Here is a 16,240-nt window from a genome sequence, read left to right on the forward strand (position 1 = left end):
CAAGCTATCGATTCACTCTTCTTCCAACTGGACAGTCTACCTGTGGTCGGGTAAAAACATACATCTTGACAACTTGGTGGTCCCAAGGTATTTTTTAAAAAAACCATTTCACAGAAAGGAAGGAAAGAAAGAATATGAAAACAGCTCAAGAAATACACTAACAAGCCAAAGTATATGGGGCAAAAGGAACATGTAAGTTTTGCCTTCACTGAAGAAACTGAGAGGAAACTGCTCTACATAGGAAAATGTGTGTCCTGGAAAGTCAGGTGTGACGATTTTAGAGCAGGAATTTATATGACTTGAATCACGCCTATTTTCTGAATAAAAATGACAGCTTGCAGTAAGTACTTAAAGTTCATGACTCAGACACCTACCTTGCTTGGCTTTATTCTTTACTCACTTCTAGGCTTTATTTTTAAATGCGTCTGAAAAACCTACAGATGTAGCCTAAGAAAAATAACCACACACAATATTCTCCTTTTTGTGGCTACTTTAGACCTTTGTAAGTAGAAAATTCCTGAAGAAAATTTAAATATAAGCCAGTGGCTTTGCTGAATCAAATCCCCCAGTTAATATTTAGGAAACACTGTGATTGGGCCAATGGCAGCAGCTGGTGGAACCTATTGTAGAGGGACAGCCACCCAAAGTCTGTGCCTCCAAACCAGTATTAAATCAGTCTCAGGGCTGAAAGGAAAGCAAAGGCGGTCTAAAATCCCAAAAAATGCAGACGTATCTAGGACCTTAGTGCTTCTGGATCCACGCTTCCTTCAGGGTCTTCACTATTATAAATGTTCTCCACCATTTGCCACACCTGCATGATATTGTCTTCTGATACAGAGCACATCACCCAAGGTTCACTGAGGTTCCAGGAGGAATCAGACATGCTGGCAGTGTGACCGCATGAACAAACAGCAACTCCGAAGGCCCATTTTCCGCATTTTCCAGAGACTGCTACTCTCCAGTTTCATTCAAATCCCAGGCATTCAGTCTGAGATCAATACCACTGAAACCAAATTAGTCTCATTGTGAGGCAACCACTGAACTTGGAATATTTCATATGTGACTCGACGGAATGCAACTTAAGTTTCAGATTTCTCAGATCCCACAAGGCAATAGCCTCGTCAGCTGATCTGCGGCAAGCATGAACTCACTGTAAGGACTGAAAGAAAGCAGCTCACTTCAGCAGTGTGAGCATCCACTGTGAGTGGCTTGGTTTGGAAGGATTGCTTGAAGGGGTATCCCAGATCATAACTTTCTGATCATCAGCAACTGATCCAAACAGAGGCTCATGTTACGGATGCCAGGAAACATCTACTACTACTTCTGCATGCCCTGTAAAGACAGTCTTTGCATCCACAACTTTCCCTTCCTTTGGAACAGCACTGATGTCTCATAGACAGATGGTATGGTCATCTGAAACACTAAGTAAATGCCCACTGAGATTTGGGTTCCAGGAAATCCCATAGCCTTCCTTGTGATGTCCACGGAGACGCAAGTCTGGATTGCACTCTCCGGACAGGTCTGGTTTAGAAGGATGTTTCATGTAGTCAAAAGCAAGAACATCACTGATGGAGTCTTTGTTATAAAGATGCAAGGGCTCTGGGGCACATAACACACCCTATTTACTTCTCCTTCACGGCTGATCTTGATTTCTATTTCAATTTTTCCACTAACTGAGCCTAAACCTCCAAATTCTCCTTTCTCACTGTCGTAGTGTGAAGCATCAAACCAGGCAGCACCAGGGAGCTGCACAGTAGCCATCCCAAGGTGGTTTTGTTCATCCAATGTGTGCGTCTCCAGGACACGTCAGTGGATGCTGAAATCTTTCCCTTCTGGTCTGGTTGCGTGTAGAAGCCACTGTGTATTAAAACTGGGCCACTCCAGGGCATGAGTCATCACCAAATCATAAAGAAAAGGGGTTTTCTTTTTCCATATTTAGTACTCTTCGTTGATCACACATTCTTCTGCTGCATCATCAAAGGCTGCTTCCTTGTTGGCCAGGCCGGGCAGGCAAGCTGGGGGAATCCAGGGTCAAGCATTGCAGGAGGGGTGGGGAAGCTGTGGGACTAGAATATTTTCTTAAAATGAAAAAAGTTTTGATTACTTGCCAATGAATATGACAAAAAGCCAGAGGAGAGAAGAGGGGACCAAAGAAAGTTGATGAAAGAGGTAAGGGTGGGATCCCAGGTTCAGATGACCTACTACACGGTAGAGCAACATAAATTCCATGAGATTAAACACATTTTATTAATGCTAAAAAAAACCCAAACTTTAAGGTCAGAACCTTTGTCTATTCTACTTAATGCCTAGAACATGGGAGGTGCTCAGCAAGTATTTGCTGAGGGAATTAATGGATGAATGGGTAAAAGTAACCATTAGTTAGACACACATATGGTGCCTGGACTGTGAAAATGATTTTCACACATATTCTCTCTAATTCTTACAGCTCTACAAGGTGAATGATTATTTCCATTTTACAGATGAGGAAAGAGAAGCTTAGAGAGATTTAGAAGCACAGGCATTCAGGACTTGCCACCTACGATATGCTGCTTTGGGATATTGATTATTTTGAGCTGAGGGCATCTGAGAATCAGCAGATGGAAGGGCTCTCTGGTCTACCCTTTTTCATCTAAAAATAAATTATAAAACTTCCCATGAGCAAGATACTCTCCTTGTACCGGGAAGAGAAGAAGGTCCTTATTACCAGTGACCAGGAGTTGACCTTGAAGTGCATCTGTACAAGCAAACTTATTAAAATAACCCTGATCTTCCATGAGTTTCTCCCTCATATATCTCCTAGTCACTTCCCCACAATTCACCACCCCTAACCAAACCCCTTTATCTTACCATCTCTTCACGAACATATCATTTATTTGTCTAAAAGGTATAAAAGCTTCCCTCTCTGGTCACTCCTTCAGGTTTTCATTCTCCTGCGAAGGCTCCCTGTGCACCTGTAAAAATTTTGTAAAATTTTCATGTTTTTGTCCTGTTAATCTATCCTATCTCAGTTTAGTTCTTAAGCCCAGCTGGAGACCCTAAGAGAACAGAAGAGAATTATTGTCCCCTACAGAAACTTGACCATAATTACAGAGTTAATGAGTGGCAGACGTGGAATTTAATCCATGTTAATCTGATTCAAAGCTGTTTTTTTAATAATGACTATGATTTTAAGAATCTGGTTTCTAAACATTCTATCACTTTGTCGGACTACCGAATGTTAGCTAAGTACTGATGCCTTAACCCACTCCAGACCAGTTGAGGCAGAATCCCTGCAGGTGGGACCCAGGGGTCAGTGTATTTTAAAACCCCTCCACAAGATTCCCATGTGCAGAGAAGGTTGGAACTCCTTCATTAGATCACTTCCCAATCTGAAGTTACAGATATCATCTGTCATCTTTTTTTTTGAAGCAAAATTTTTGCAAGTACACCAAACAAAACATTTCATCTTATTTTCCTTGGGGAAGTAAAGTACTGGGCATACAGTGAGCATCCTGTAATTGGAAAGTCTTGGCAATAGTGCTTATCTAATACCTTTATGGAAAAATATTGAATATTTGAAGTAAGAATTTAAAATATTTGGAAAAGGAAAAGGAAAACTTTTGATTCATTGCATCAACAGAATAAGCAGAAATTAGCTAATTACAGAGACACAGGACAGCACAGCAGTTAAACATGTGCCCCATGGAGCCACAAATCCCAGTTCTAACGCTCACTAACTCTGTGACCTTCAGCAAGTTACTTAACCTTTCTGTGCATCGGTGCCTCTCCTGCGAAATGAAGATAATGATAGTTTCTATTCCATAAGATTGTTAGGACTGAAATGAATTAATATGTAAAACATATAATGTCCGGAATTATTCTGTGTCAGCCAGGGTTGTTATTGCCCATCTTTCCCTAACAGATAAAGGGGATTTTGCGTGGTATTTTTTTCCCCAACCATCTCTCCAAGTCCTCAGAACCTTAGTCCTGCCACATTGTGGCCTCTCCGTAAATGCTGCTTTTGCTATTTTTGAAATAAGGTAATTACATAAAATGAATTTTTGTGTTTGCCACTCAAAAATATTCATTGAATTTGAAGCTCAAAATATAAAATATGCTCACAAATCATGTTATGTCATTACACTTTCAAAAGAATTTGGTTAGCCACTATACAATAAAGAAACAACCATTTTAAAACTATTGCTAGACAGTCAAGCCTTAAATTTCACATACATCATCATAATAATATTGACCTTAGGTTAGAATAAAAATATGCAAAAATAAAAATAGTTAAATATTAAGATTATGGAATTATAGCGATTTTTTCCCTTTTCTTGGTTTTCTTTTACTATTATCACACCATTATTTCTTGCACTATCTAATTTTCCTCTTGATGCTAAACTGCAGCTTCATCTGCTCTTGGGAAGGAGAGAGAAAAGACAGGGATAGTCCAACAGATGAACTGCACTGAAGAGTTTAATGCTACCCTTGTAACAGCTGGAAATTTTTCAAGGAGGGATTCCAGCCATGCCTCGACTTGTGAAAAAATCATTTAGGAAGCATCTGCTTCTGCACAATTCATAACCCTTAGGGAACTGGGATCAAAGAAATGTACAATGTGCCTATGAGTCATCCTTAAAATACTGGTATTTTCTTCAGTAAGCTTCTGTAATGGGGAAAAATGATGATTCCACACAGGCTTCTGAGATTGAGTAACCTTGGAGACAAGGCAGTCTACCAGCCTGACAGCCTGGAAACAGCTTCCAGACCAATCAGTTCCCTGGAAACAGCTTTTGGACCAATTGACTACCTAGAAACAGTGCTTGGACCAATCGCTGTCTTCTACTATTTCTCCTAAAATCTGCCACTGCTGCCTTGCAAACCAGAACCAGAGAAGTAAAACGTACCTGAATTATCTCTATATTGACCTCACATGTCACAGCCCATCTCTGGCCTGTTTGACAAGTACCTCAAATTCTGTGCCCTCCCATAGAATTCATTCTGTACTGAGTAATTTTTTACTACATCATATCCTTTGTGGAATGAGGTAAGGAATAAGTACATTTCAGAACATCGTTTAGTACATTGTAGTGGTTTTAATGTTATTTTTAATTGTATTTTTTTCAAACTAGATGGTTCTCAACCTTGCCTGCACATTCCAGTCACCTGATGCCCAGGTCTCACCCTAGTCAAATTAAATCAGAATTTCTGTCATCAGTCAATGATTTTAGTATGCATCTTAAATTGAAAACACTTGCTTTACTAGAGCTTAGCTAGATGAAGAGCTTCCCAAAAGCCAGCCAGTTTCTTGCATTTTGCTTTATTTTTCCTTGTGCTGCCTAGAGAGTTTTTCTGCCTAGTCTAGGTAACCAATTGATAGTGAGTACACAGAGAGTTACAGAAAGGTGCCTAGGATTTGGGGTAAGATCAGGGATGTGTCATCCACAGGGATCGGTAAGGGAATATGGAGTAGCTGTAAGAGCTTGTTAGGTCTGCTTTTGATAGATTTTGATAGATCCAAATCGTATCCTGAAATAAGTGAATTGTAAAGTGGGGAACTGAAAGTACCTGTTTGAGAGGATGTCATAGAATTACATCAGGTAATGTACGTACAGCACTTAGCCTAGCCCTTGCTACATGCTCTGTAAATAGCAAACTAAGAATAAACACAAAATTGTTGAGATGACCCACTTGCAAAAGTAATCCCTCCTAAGAGATGATCTGTAACATTAGCAGGTGCTTAGATGGTAACCTGCAGTGATGCAGTGACAGCGTGCAAAGTGCATCCTCAGGCCTGTCACTTAACTAAACAGAAAAGTACCTAATCAAGCCTCCTGTAACTTGAACATTTCAAGTAATATTATAGTACTGGAAGTGCCATTTCCTGCACAGACTATAAAAAAAATAGACACTGTAAAGATAGAAAAAAATAAAATAAGAGGTAGAGTTCTAGCGCTGTATGGAAGAGAGAGGCTATCTTCTGTGGTGGGAGCATTTTTGTCCCAACTTTGGGAGACTTTCTGGGTTGTTGGGATGGTAAGAAAGACACTGTACCACTAGTCCAGCTGCAACTTGACTCTAGAATTGATAGGCCATTTGGAGACAGGAGTTCCTTGGAGAGCATCGAGCCTTACCCAACTACAAAGCCTTCTGGGTCTGGGAATTAGAACCATATAGCAGACTGATCTTTTGTCCTCAAGAAACCCTTCTTAAAACCCCATGAGCAGTAGGAAAAAGTTTTTCAAAGCATAATTACATTTGTATTTCAGTTTGTTAAGCCAAACCCTTTTTGTTTTTTGTTTAACCTCCACTAATCACAAAAATAATACTAGCTCCCATATACATGAAGGACACACAATGAACCTGATGCTTCCAGTATCTAGAGAAGCCTTAGAAATAAGTTAATAATAGATCTAGTAACTCTTTTGAGTTTTTCAGCTATTGGTTTAAGAGATTTTCTTTTTGCAAGATTATAGCTCCTGCGCCCTCCATCTCCAGCTAGGTGTCTCACAAATACATATCACTGGTCATAAATGAAATTAGAAATTTCTCTTACTATGCATGTAGAGGGAGAGTCTAAATGCATTCTAAAAATAGAAGACCATTTTTATTATATCACCCAGAGAATAAAGCACTATTTAATGATTCAAGCTATTTTCTAAATGATACCCTCATGTCCTCAATGTTATTACAGCCCTTTAATAAGTTTTACTTAATAAATAATAGTCCTCTGGCTTGAGAAAGCTAATATAACAGTAACATGCATGCATAATTTATTTCCCAGGACATGGATACATAGACTTGAAATCGTAATTTATCATAAATATATACTTCAAATATAATATGACATGACAACTTTTCATATAGATATCTAGCAGTTCCAGTCACATCACGTTTGTTGACATGACTGTCATTTTCTCCCATTGAATTTCCCTGGCACCTTTGTTGAAAACCAATTCACCGTATATGCGTGAGTCTGTTTCCGGATTTCTTGCAAATTAACCCTAACCCTAACCCTAGCCCTAATCCTAAGGGCTGCAATAACATTGAGGACATGAGGGTATCATTTAGAAAATAGCTTGAATCATTAAATAGTGCATTATTTTCTGGGTGATATAATAAAAATGATCTTCTATTTTTAGAATGCATTTAGTCCCTCCCTATACATTCCATTGATCTATTTACACCAATATCACACTGTCTTGACGACTATAGCTTCTCAACAATTGTTGAAATCAGGTAATGAAGGTCTCCAACTTTGTCCTTTTCAAGATCATTTAGCTATTCTATATCCTTTGCGATTTCACATGAACTTTATAACCAGCTGGTAAATTCCTTTGTAAGTAATGCCGCTAGGAATTGGACTGGATGGCTTTAACTCTACATTGGTTCATGGTGGGTTACAACACATTGTAATAATACGGAGGCTTCCAATCCATGCATGATTTACTACTTCACTTATGTAGATATTTAATTTCTTTCTAACATATTTTAGTTTTCAATATAGAGATTTTACACATTTTTTGTTAACTTTATTTGTCCCTCTTTTGTGTTTTAATTTTCTTGCAAATAGTATTATTTTTAAATTTCATATATGGTCCCAGTAGCATAAAGTATATCTTGGTGAATGCTAAATATGCACATGTAAAGAATATGTACTCTGCAATTACTAGATTATCTAAATATGTCAGGTCACATTGGCGAGAGTGTCAGTCAAATCTATTCCTTACTGATATTTTGTCTACCTATCCTATCACATACTAAAAAGGAGTATTAAAATCTCCAAGTATGATTGTAGATCTATTTCTTGTCAATCTTTGCTTTCATATACTTTAGACCTCTGTTATTAAGTCTACACACACTTAGGATTGTTACATCTCCTTGATGTATTGGGCTTTTTTACAATATCATTCTTTATCCCCAGAAATACTCTTTTTCTTTAATTCTACTTTGCCTGATGTATAGAAATACCAGCTTTCCGATCCTTATGTTTGCATGGTATAGGCTTTTTAATACTCTTTAATTTTCAAAATGTGTCTTTATATTTAAATTCATCTTTGTAAACAGTGTACAGTTGGGTCTTGTTTTTTATCCAGACTGACAATTTCCATCTTTTAATTGGAGTGTTCGGTCCCTTTTATTTGGTGTTATTATGTTACAGTTTGATTTAAATCTGCCACTTTGCTGTTTGTTTTTTATCTGTTCCCTCTCTCCTACTTTGCTCCCCCTTTTGGTACTCCTTTGGGTTGAGTAATTTTTGTATTCCATCCAGTCTCCTCTATTGACCTCTTTAGCTACATTTTTAAAGTGGTCACTAAAGATTACAACATGCACCCTTAATTCATCAGTCTACCTTGAATTGATATTATGCCACTTCACATGTAATGTAAGGACCTTACAACGGTATATGATGATAATTTTTTATAAAAGTTGCATCTTTTTTGAAACTTCAAATATTTATACACATATTTATCAAAACTCATCAAATGGAACATTTAAGGTTTTTTTGCTTTTTTTGCCCTTCACTGTATGTGACTTTTACCACACACACAAAGAAACATAAACAAACATTAAGCTCTAGTTAATGGTATGCCTATTAAGTATCCAGGGATGAAGTTTACTGATGTCTACAACTTTTTTTGGTTCACATCAAAAAATAAGATGAACAGATGAGTGCCAAGAGGAATGGCTGGATGATAGACATGTGACAAAGCATATAGAGCAAACATTAGTTATAGAATATAGGTGATTCAATTTTTCTCTTTGAAAACTTTCATAATAAAATGCTGGATAAAAAAAAAAAGCAATTCTTCTCATTTGACATGAAAATTAAAATTTAATCTATTTTGTAATTTCAATTAATTGCATAATGAAACTTTAAGAGCTGAAAAAATTATGCACATATATTTTGTTCTGGTAATGGCCTTAAAGCTGTATCTCAGTGAGTCTTGGCCTTCTTAATTCTAAATTCACAACACTATCAGCAAAGCTGTACAAGATCTCACCCTGGCCCACCTTCTCAGTCACATTTTGCTCCCCTCTTTTCTTCATTCTGCACCCGAAGCATGTGAGACTTTGAATTCCCTGAATGCCCTGCGCTTGGGCTTGCCTGAGGCTTCAGGGCCTCCCCATAAACTTCTTCCTTGCCTGGAATGCTGCCCTCCCTAACCCTCTCTTTCTTTTTGAACAATTAAGCTCATCATTTAGGTTTCAACAGATGTATCATTTCCCCAATGAAGCAATCCCTCATCTCCCAAAGTAGGTCAGGTTCCTATCCTGGAAGAACTGTGGGAAAGCACCTGTCAGAGCCCGACTTGCTGTGAAGCCAGCATAGAACCCTGGAATTTCCTTCTTGAAGAAATCAGATGTCATTAACAGACTTGTAACCTTTGGAAATTGTCCTTAAGTAAGACATTCCCCTTCTCAGAAACGAGGAGTATGTGTAACATCTAAAAATCCCCCATTAAGAGCCTGTCTAGGTTTAGAAACCATGCTTGTTCGCCTTTTATATTACACAGTAGGAGAAATATGCCCCCTCAGTGCTTTAAATGAGGTGAGAGAGGGGTGATCGGGTACTACCATGGACCCGCAACTTCTGCTCTCTAGAAACAATGCAGCGGGTCAGAACACCAGCATGAGCGCGAGCGCACGCGCGCGCACACACACACACACACACACACACACACACACACACACACAGAATAACAGTCCGGTAGTTTGTGCGGTAGCTCATCAGCAAGCTGAAGGCAAACCGTCCTTGCTGTCTGCCCCCCACCTCCACAGTGGCCCCCAGCTGGCTGAAGGGCTGCAGCGCTCTGCCTTAGGCCAGAAGTCTAGAAGCCGTGCCCTTCTAGTCGGATAGTGAGAAACTGGAGTGACAGGGAACAAAGGGCTGGCGGGGTCTCTGCCCTTTGGTGCCTGGAGTTGTCTGTCTCATTGGGAGCAAAATAATGTGGAGTAAGATTTGATTCCAGCCAAGAGAAGGGAAGCAGCTGGGAGTGTGGCAAAGCCTAGAACAGCCTTCAGCTACCCATGGCCCGCAGCTCCCTGAGGTTCCCTTGTAAACTGACTCAGTCCTTTCTTCAGCGTCTCTCTTGCCCATCGAATGTAAGCAGAAACAGGCCTTCCTCCCTTTGGTATCCTCAGTAGGTACTGCAGAGCAAGACCTCAGTAAATATTTGTGGTTAAAAGGAATTTCTATCTCTTTTTCATTACAATACCACTTTGTATGTTCCTTGACTATCCTAAATGCCATCTTACTGCATGTATTCTTCATGATATTCCTTCAGTCTTTCATGTAATCATTTATTTAACGGACATTTATGTAACAGCTGCTAAGCACTGAGGAAGCAAATGTTTGTATTACAGTTTCGCTACCCTTGAGAAGCTCATGATCTATAAGAGGCCCACAGATGAGCAAATGAACAACCAACATACAATGCACAAGTGCCACAACAGAGTGTATAAAGGGGACATGATAGTTAAATAGCAATGAGGAACTGTATTCCTCTCCCAAATTAGCAAATATATAAATAAAAGAGTGATAGTCAGTCCACCCTTGTTCCTTCCCAACGGAATCCCAGTTTTTCTTTGTGGGTACATGCAGTCAGGCAACTCAAGAGAAGCTGAGTTCATCCTCACTTCCAAAGGTTGGTTCTAATTAAGCCAAAAACCATAATCCCATTCAGTGGGATTGCCAGGGATTGGTACAAGAAGCCAAGCCTAAACCAAATTTAGGGTTAGGGTGAGGTTCCCCCAGGAATGATTCTGTGTCTAGGAAGAAGTACATGACCTAAAAATGGCCCAATCAGACTAAAAAGGGAACTTTATCCATTGTTAGGGTAACATGTCTCCCCTTCTCTAGTCAGACATGATCAAGGAAGCGGGTGGTCCAGCCTGTGATCCGAGAGGGTCCTGAGGACAGTATCATCCCAGAGAAGGGGGTAGGGATGCGGTTATGAGGTAACAACAGAAAAATAGGGTGGAAAACCCAAATTTACAGCATAGGCAGAGAGTGTCCTACTTCTGTGATTCTTGTTCTAGCAGCGATTGCCACGCATTCCTTATTGTTGGAGACAATCTGAGTTGTTACTTGATTCAAATGTATCCTAACTGACAAAGCAAAGGTATTGTGAAACAGCGAAATGTGGGGAAATGTTTATGCTAATATGATTAGCCCCCAAAATTAGAATGCAAAATAATATGTACATGATGATTATAGTAATATTTAAAAGTCGATAGAAATCATTATAAAAATGCTAATAATGATTGCATTTGGATAGATGTACTAAGGACTATATTTTTCTAGATCTCCCAATTGTCTATAATAAATATATGTTACTGCTCTAGTGAAAAGTGTTTGAAGAAGTTATGAAAGCGAGGAATGAATGCTTACCTCCACTTGGAGAAGTCAGAGCAGGCTTTACTAGGAGGTGATGCGAGCTGACTCTAAGGAGTGTCATTCACCAGAGGAAAAAGAAAGAGGCACTTCTAAGTCACACTTGCTCCTTTTGTTAGGTTGGGGCAAATCAATCAACTCCTATTAGCCTCAGTTTCCTAATTTTAAACTAAGGATTATACTACCTACCTCACAGAGTTTTAGTTAGAATTTATCATCGTGATCATCATCATTATTATTGATATTATTGTACGTCAAAGGCAAAGTGCACGGCTGTTTCAGGAAGATTTGAATGTTTTAGCATATTTGGTGCATAAAACACACGGCACAGACTGTGCAGAAAGTGAGGCAGTAGCCAGATGGTGGAGACCTTGTAGGTCACATGAGAGCTAGAGCTTCAAATAGAGAAGAAAGAGCTTCTGACTTGGGGAAGTCAGATTCAGAGGTCACCTGAGGTTGCTGTCGGATTCCACCTGGGTCCACTTTAGTTGCTTAAATATATACTGGGATTGAGTCACACCATCTCTAATAGCAAATGCCTGAAAAAAGGCATAGAGGTGCATTCCTACCCTGGAAAAGTTAATTCCTGGTTTGCAACAACAGGCTGTCAGGGAGCTAGAACAGCTACAAAAACATAATCATAATTGATCTGTTCAGATTTTCTATTTCTTCCTGATTCAGTCTTGGAAGATTTTACGTTTCTAGGAATTGATCCATTTCTTCTAGGTTGTCCAATTTGTTACCATATATGATTTTTCATAGTAGTCTTTTATAATCCTTTGTATTTCTGTGGTGTTGGTTGTAAGTTCTCTTTCACTTTTGAATTTACTTATTTGAGTCCTCTTTCTCTTTTTCTCAGTGAGTCTGGCTAAAGGTTTATCAATTTTGCTCATCTTTTCAAAGAACCAGCTCTTACTTTCATTGATCTTTTCTATTGTTCTTTTTAGTTTCTAATTCATTAATTTCCACTCTGATCTTTATTATTTCCTTCCTTCTACTAACTTTGGGCTTTGTTTGTTCTTCTTTTTCTAGTTCCTGTAGGTGTAGGGTTAGATTGTCTATGGGAGGTTTTTCTTGTGTACCCCTGTAGCGCTATGAATTTCCTGCTTAGAATTGCTTCCCTCTTATAACTGTTCCAAAGATGTTGGAACATTGTGTTTCCATTTTCATTTGTCCCAAGGTATTTGTTTGATTTCCTCTTTGATTTCCTCATTGACCCATTGGTTGTTTAGTAGCATGTTGTTTAGCCTTCATGGGTTTGCATTTTTTCCAGTCTTTTTCTTGTATTTCTAGTTTCATACCTTCTTGGTCAGAAAAGACGCTTGATACGATTTCAGTGGTTTTAAACTTATTGAGATTTGTTTTGTGGCCTAACACATGATCTATCCTAGAGAATGATTCATGGGCACCTGAAAAGAATGTGTATTCTGCTGTTTGGGGATGAGATGTTCTTTATATATCTCTTAAGTCCGTTTAGTCTAATGTGTCATTCAAAGCCACTGTTTCCTTATTGATTTTCTGTCTGGATGCTATAAATGGGGTCTATTATTATATTACTGTCAGTTTCTCCTTTTATATTGGTTAATACTTGCTTCATATATTTAGGTGCTCCTATCTGTGTATGTGAATATTCAACAATTGTTACATTCTCATGTAGTTAGTGTGATTCCTTCATCATTATGTATGCTCTTCCTTGTTTATTACAGTCTTGGTTTTAAAGTGTTTTTTGGCCTGGTGTAAGTATTGCTACCCCTGCTATTTTTCTGCATTTCCATTTGCATGGAATATCTTTTCCATGCTTTCACTTTCAGCCTGGGTGTGTCTTTAGGTCTGATGTGAGTATCTTGTAGGCAGCATACAGATGAGTCTTGGTTTTTTATCCATATAGTCACCCTATATCTTTTGATTGAAGTATTTAGTCCGTTTACATTTAAAGTAATTATTTATAGGTATGTACTTACTGCCATTTTATTAATTGTTTTCTGATTGGTTTTGTAGTTTTTCTCTATGCCTTTCTTCTCTTGCTCTCTTCACTTGTGATTTGATGACTTTCTTTAGTGTTCAGTTCAGATTCTTTTTACTTATTCTTTGTGTGTCCATTAAAGAGTTTTGGTTTATGGTTACTACAAGGTTCCTACATAACACCCTTTGTACACCAGTACTCTATTTTCAGTTGATGGTCACTTCAGTTCAAGCACATTCTAAAAGCAGTGCATTTTTACTCCCACCTTCCATGTCTTAGGTATTTGGTGGCATATTTTTACATCTTTTTATTTTGTGAATCCTTTAACTAATTATTTTAGATATAGTTGCTTTTGCTACTTTTATTTTTATATTTAAACCTTCATACTAGCTTTGTAAGTGATTAATGTACTATTTTTACTATATGTTTGCTTTTACCAGTGAAATTTTTTCTTTCATAATTTTCTCACTTCTAGTTATGACCTTTTCTTGTTCTCTTAAAGAAGTCACTTTAACACTACTGTAAGGTTGGCTTAATGGTGATAAACTCCTTTAGCTTTAGTTTGTCTGAGAAACTCTTTATCTCTTCTTCAGTTCTGAATGATGACCTTGCCAGGTAGGGTATCCTCAGCTGGTTGCAGGCTTCCTCTTTTCAGCATGTTGAATATATCATGCCTCTCCTTTCTTGCCTTCAAAGTTTCTGCTGAAAAATCAACAGATAGTCTTATGATGGTTCCCTCATACTAGTTCCTTCCCTCATCACTAGGGGTTTTTTCTTGCTGATTTTTAAATCCTCTCTTTTTCATGATTGACAGTTTGATTATAATGTGTCTTGGTGTGAGTCTCACTGGGTTCATCTTGTTTGGGGCTCTCTGTACTTCCTAGACCTGATGCCTGTTTCCTTTCCCAGGTTAGGGAAGTTTTCAGGTATTATTTCTTTAAACAAGTTTTCTACCCCTTTCTGTTTCTCTTCTCCCTCTGGGATTGTTGTGGGCATGCTATTGAGCAGGCTATCCCCCTGCCCCCTAGCTGGAACAGGAGTCACTTTGGAGGGGTGCCAGTCCCCACCAAGGTAGTCTATTCGGTGTGGCAGAGCATGAGTTGCTTTGAGGGGCACCTGCCAGAGCAGGCTGCTTGGGGGGTGGTCCACAGGGGAATGCCAAGATGGGGTTAATAGTGCTACAGAGTAGATGGAGAGTGTCAGAACAGGCACCTTCTAGGCTTAGGCTGAAGGAAGGCAAGAAAAATGGTGCCTGCTGGCACTTCTGTTCCCAGAGAAAGTTTCTAGCAGATCCCTACTCCTCCAGCACACTTCCCCAAATTAGTTCATGTATAACCCAGACACTCTTCACTGCAGCTCCTACGTTGAGTTTGGAGTGAGTGGTACTGTGGGGGGGCCCTTTAAGAGTGGAGCCTTGGTTTCCTGCAGCCTGCCAGGTCCCCCAAGAGTTAAGCCCCGCTAACTTTCATAGCCAGCTGTGATAGGGGAGCATCTTCCCGGTGTAGATTCCCAGGGAGGGGGTGCCCAACGTGGGGCTTGAATCCTTGCTCCTCAGGGAGAACCTCCATACCTGTGATACCCCTCTTGCTGTGGGTCCCCACACCGGGCAGTTGGGTCCCACCTAGACCGCACCTCCGCCCCTCGCACCCGTCTTGATGTGGCTTCTGTGTCGTCTCCTTAGCCATGGAAAAGCTGCTCTGCTAGTCCTCAGGCGGTCCTCACAGAGAGCTGCTCGAGCTGCTCCATTGTAGCTGCCTCCCTGGTGTGTCTGTGGGAGGCGGTGAGGTCAGGCCCTTCCTCCTTGGCCATTTTCCTCCTCTCTAAAAAGCATTATTTAATATTATACCAGAAATCTTTTATTTCGATAGTGGTAGTTGAAGTAGCCACCTAGAAACAATCAGTTTTAAAAAGAACATAGAGTACTTCTACAGAGATTTATTACTGGTACAGATTTCCTTTTTTAACTTACTGACTCACCAACAAAATCGTTTAGAATTGGAAGGATTTGTGCTTTGCAAAATTGCCAAATTGTACTGATTTATTCCCCTAAGTATAATTGAAAGAACCTGCTGTGTAAATCTGAATACTATAAACTGTAAACCATGAATCTTTCCAAATCTACTTTTCCTAATAATGGCACCTAATGCTTAAGAGAAGAATCATGAATTGGAGAGGGTGGAGAGAAATGTGGGGCCTTCACTGTGCTAAATTTCTGAGCAAAAACTTCTACTGAACCTACATTTGGAGGATCAGCAGCAGACTCGGCAGGAATGGTAGTACAGAGCCAGGTCCTTGGGCATGCAGACCTAATTTTCCAACCATGATTATAAGGGTTGATATCTTCAGACTGGGCAAATATTCCTGGAGTTCTTGGATTTATCATAGGAAAGGGACCCTGAAAAGGGAAGTCATTCTTGAGTTAACTGTATCATTATAGGTCTTGAAGTGTATTATAAAGGAAACATGCATGGTGCTATGATAACGTATAATGGGGATTGTCTTGGTCTAGGGATATTCAAGGAGTTTTCTTGAGATGGCTCTTTTAGTTTATCTATTGCTGCACAAAAAGCTACTCCAAAACATAATGACTTAAAACAACAACCTTGAAGAAAAGGAGCCATTTTTGCTCACAACTTTGTCACTTGAGGAGGGCTCAGCTGGTCTGTTGCCTTGTTGGTGCTGTCAGTGGTCACTCATGTGGCTGTATTCAGCTGGTGCACAGGCTGGAACACAGCTAGGGTTCTCTCATGTAGTATCTCCATTTGATCTCTCCAGGAGGGAAATAATCTTTTTTGTTGGCTCATGTCTTCCAAGGGCACAAGGGAAACTAGCTTAAGCAAAAATATAAACAAAAGCAAAGAAATGAACAAAAAAAGAAAAAGAGAGAAAATATGTTAGTT

The 16,240-nt window shown here is 39.4% G+C and overlaps 1 pseudogene; it reads right to left on the bottom strand.

Moving 5' to 3' along the window:
* Positions 1-733: 733 nt before the first annotated feature.
* Positions 734-1,911, bottom strand: LOC118925848 (histone-binding protein RBBP4-like; annotated as a pseudogene).
* Between the last annotated feature and the right edge of the window lie 14,329 nt (positions 1,912-16,240).

Source organism: Manis pentadactyla, chromosome 12 (genome assembly GCF_030020395.1).
Source record: "Manis pentadactyla isolate mManPen7 chromosome 12, mManPen7.hap1, whole genome shotgun sequence".
Classification (NCBI taxonomy): Eukaryota; Metazoa; Chordata; class Mammalia; order Pholidota; family Manidae; genus Manis; species Manis pentadactyla.